The sequence below is a fragment of the Oryzias melastigma genome, linkage group LG13 (assembly GCF_002922805.2).
Source record: "Oryzias melastigma strain HK-1 linkage group LG13, ASM292280v2, whole genome shotgun sequence".
NCBI lineage: Eukaryota > Metazoa > Chordata > Actinopteri > Beloniformes > Adrianichthyidae > Oryzias > Oryzias melastigma.
In genome coordinates, this window is record NC_050524.1 from 2,430,700 (window position 1) to 2,435,064 (window position 4,365).

At 37.1% G+C, this 4,365-nt stretch overlaps 3 non-coding genes across 3 annotated transcripts; all 3 read right to left on the bottom strand.

The window, feature by feature from the left end:
• Positions 1-1,135: 1,135 nt before the first annotated feature.
• trnan-guu lies at positions 1,136-1,209 on the bottom strand. The gene has a single exon. It is a non-coding gene; the product is annotated as a tRNA-Asn (tRNA).
• A 1,883-nt stretch (positions 1,210-3,092) lies between these two features.
• trnan-guu lies at positions 3,093-3,166 on the bottom strand. The gene has a single exon. It is a non-coding gene; the product is annotated as a tRNA-Asn (tRNA).
• A 349-nt stretch (positions 3,167-3,515) lies between these two features.
• Positions 3,516-3,586, bottom strand: trnag-gcc. The gene has a single exon. It is a non-coding gene; the product is annotated as a tRNA-Gly (tRNA).
• Between the last annotated feature and the right edge of the window lie 779 nt (positions 3,587-4,365).

The following is a 4,365-nucleotide window of genomic DNA, read 5'->3' on the forward strand; positions in this document are numbered from 1 at the left end:
GAAAAGTTCACACTTTTGTGTTCATTTCGTTTGTTTTCCTTTATTTTGGAGACTTGTTTATATGACCCATTTGACTTTCTCCCTTTCTAACCGCACTGCGTCAAACATGTCACTTTTACAGTCTCTGTTTGTTCTTTTGTCTGTTTGTTCCAACCTGATGCAGAAACAGCGCATTTATCACAGCATGACCTTATTTATGGAGTTTTGTTTAGCGGACATCAGCTGACACTTCACACTGCTTAGTGTAAAATAGAAATAACATTTGTTTTATCAGTTACTAAATGAAACGATCACATTTACAGAAAAAAAACTAACAGCGCCCCTTTTGGTCTGTATTCAGTGACGTACTTTGCTTGCGATCCTGCGATAACGACCAATATTTACGAGACCACCTGTTCTCACGACAATATAATTCTATAGTGTATTTCTTGGACAATGATGCGGCTGTCTGACTCTGGACAGCGCCGCTGGGCTTTCGGAGGGTCTTACCCGACTGATTAGAATCATTTCTGATGCTGAGTCCATGCAGCTGAATAAAAAACATATTCAATAGAACCAAGTCTTCATGATTTTCATACGGATCAGACCTTTCTAAAAAACAAGTTTAAATCTGATCTCATCCATTCACTGTTTATCCACCTTCCTCTGACCGCAAATGTTATGTTTCCTCTGTGGAATTTTCTCAAATCAGAAACAACTTCTACAAACTAAGAACTTTGAACATTAAATCTTCATTATCTATTACAAAAAATAGACTGATGTTTTTTAACTTTTAAACAAAATGTTATCAATTATAGTAGCATTTTTAAAATAGATCTTCAGAAACCGGAGGCTTTAAAATCCCAACTCCTGTATGGACGGTCTGTGAAAATATTGTGTAATTTAAACCTTTCTGTGGCCTGAAAAGGTTGGGTTCTACTGCTCTATAGAACCTTATGTGGTTTAAAGTCTTTAATCCAAAAGAGAAAATCACACGACATTCTTGCTGATCCTAGGAGCTGGCTTTGTTATTTTAAAAATGTCAAAGAACTGAATTTACTTCCTTCCAGCCATTTCCCAAACAGAGGATCAATCCTTTTCAAAAGAAGGAAAAGAAAGGGGGTGACCTCTCTCTTCTAAGGACAAATAAAAAGGTCGTCCCTGGGTGGGCTCGAACCACCAACCTTTCGGTTAACAGCCGAACGCGCTAACCGATTGCGCCACAGAGACAACTTGACATGCAGAGCCAACATGTAGGAGATTGGAATGTGAGAGTGGGTTGCACAACAAGTTCTCCTCGTCTTTTTAATCTGCTCTCATCCACTGAGGATACATTCACCCTATTTATCAGACACTTCTAGGTTGTCTCCAAATTCCTCCCCCCAAAAACCCCTAACTACTAAAAAACTATTAAGTGCAGGACTATATGGTGCCCTGGATTTTAAAGGTAAATGGACACGATGTTTACTACTTTCCTTTAGTTTTTCTAAACACAAGATATAACGTCACTGATTTCACAAAGTGAAAATAGAATAAATACAAACATTTCACGTTTATTTATGACTCCACTGTGTTTTGATGCTGAAAATCTGGATAGTTTATTTAAAAAATTACATTTAAACAAATTTTTTGGTTCAAAATTGTTCTACCGCAATGCATTGTGGTCTAAATTTGCTAATATCGTGAGCATCGATGCCAGCTAGTTTTTCGCAAAGACTTCTGGGAAATTTCTAGTGCATTCGATTTTGGATTTAGTAGATTAGGACAGCACTAGAAAATGGCAAACACACTATATAGTGATTAGGGGGTATTCGGACACAACCCTAGATTCTCTCAGCTCTTCTGAAAGTAAATGAATACATAGGCATGCAAGGAAATCTGGACCAAACCAATCAGATGTGGGCTTGTGCCTTTCAATATCTCTGATTGGTTTAGATTAGACCAAAAACCAGGCTTAACCCTTTAACACCAGAGCTTTAGCTCCAGTGTTGACTAGCTAAGATAGATTATGCTGTATAAGCATAACACATGCTGCGTCTCGCGTATAGTCACATGAACACCTTTAAAAACGGACTGAAGCACGACAATTATAAGTTCTATAATAAATGGAATGGTATGAATTAAACTTCTCTTAGCTTTTCATTTAACAGTTTGAACCGCCCAGCAGACGTCTTTGAGGTCGCTGTGGTTCCCCGTGTGCTTATAATTCAGGATAGGACTGTGAGTGTAAAGCTCCAAAATATCCATATCCAAAGTTCAGATACCTACTATTTGAGCTGGAATTTATTTAAGACAGAACACAATTGGAAGATATACAATATTCTGCATCTAAAATGAAAGTTGTTTTCTGGATAAGGGGATAAATTGTGTGCGGAGTTAGTCTGGGGGCGGAGCTGTCAGAGCAGACTCTTCCTGGAGGAAACAGTTGGCATCGATCTTACATCAGCACGTTTCCACCTGCTTGTTTTCATGGGAATGGGAGGGGCTGCTGCAGACAGCGCGAGAAGTAGGGGTGGGCGATATGATGATATAAACTCGTCTTACGATCTCCAAAGCTGATAATGTGTCATTTTTGAGAGATCGTTTTATCGCGATCTTCAACAAAAAGCTGCGAGAGCGAGAAGGCAAAAGTTTGTGAACCGCCTGTGACTTTAAATCCGAGCTGCTGCTCCCCCTCCTCTGTGTTTTTTCTTTTAATACATTTGTAATTAAAATATGAATAAATATAAATACTTGTTCAAAATGTGTTTACTTCTTTCAACTAAAATCATTATAATTATTTTTTTGTCAATTTGAATTTATTTTAAAGAAATCGTGAAAAAAATTGAAATTGTGAAATAAAATTGAAAAAAATATTTTCTTTTTTGCCATACCGCCCAGCCCTAGAGAAGTTTTTTATTTTTCTCAAAAAATGTCTTAGAACAATTTGAAACACTAATTTTCCATGATTTTCTTGCTGATCCTAGGAGCTGGCTTTGTTATTTAAAAAAAGGGAAACATCAAAGAACTGAATTAACCTACTTCCAGCCCATTTCCCAAACTGAGGATCAGTCCTTCCTAAAAGAGGGGAAAAGGGGGTTGACCTTTCTTTTCTTACAAGTAAATAAAGAGATCGTCCCTGGGTGGGCTCGAACCACCAACCTTTCGGTTAACAGCCGAACGCGCTAACCGATTGCGCCACAGAGACAACATGGCACCTATGGTCCACATATAGTGCATTAGAATTAGGCTTTTGAATACTGTCTCTTGAGGAAAGAACCTAGTTTTGACAATCAGCTTTTAGATTCTATTGTAATTCTCAGAAGTAGCGTAGTGTGTGCTCTGATACAGCCTGTCAGCCTGAAATTTTCAAGCAACAGAGCAGAAACATGTTCTCAGTGGTTGCTTTTGGAAATTTTCAATTAATATTTACTAGCAAGAGGTATAAATACAACATTGGGGAAATATGTTCACTCATAGCTACAGAAAACGGTAATGGTATGTACTACCTTACACACTTACAAAGAAAAACATAAAAAAAGAAAAAAAGATATCCTTGCATTGGCCGGGAATCGAACCCGGGCCTCCCGCGTGGCAGGCGAGAATTCTACCACTGAACCACCAATGCATGCTTCTCACCCCAAACGGTTTACATAAATCCAAAGAAGCAAAAATGCATTCTATGAGATCTAGGAAGAAAGAAGGAACAATCATTAAAAAAATAAATAAATAAATAAATAAATAAAACTGCAGTTAAACCTTACACCATCAACCACCATAAATAACCAACATGTACACGAAACATTTCACACCCAGTGCCTAAACTAGAATAGAAACAGTAAAGAAGCTTCATTAAGAAGCTACATTATCTTTATAGGTTTAACAAATTAAAACGTGAATATAAAGTGAACAGGAGGCGAACTAAAATGTAACTGTTAGCGTCAACCAACGAAGAAGAGGAAATGCGGCCTTTATACAAAGATAAGAAAAAAAATCAAACGTCTGCTAAAAATTTAAAATAGATATTTACCATACTCAGGGACACATTTATTAATTTTATCGGTAGCTTTTATGTTTTATTTCTATTTATATTTGGGGAGGGGGTACTTTCCGTCAGCTCGCTAGCTTAATTAGCACGTGGTTGGAAAAATCCACAAAAAGCAACAAAAAAAAGTCAAATTGAACACATCACTTAAACTCAAGTTATGATCATATCACACTGCTCAAACAAATAAGAAAATAATACATACAGACTCACTGAGCTGTTTTCTTTCGATGTTCTTCAGCCGTCTCTATGTACTTGATGGCGCACATGCGCAGACGAACCCGTAGAAGTTTCGAGACGTGACGTTTGGATTTTAGTATGTAAATAATATATATATATTTTTATTTTTATTGTTTTTTTCC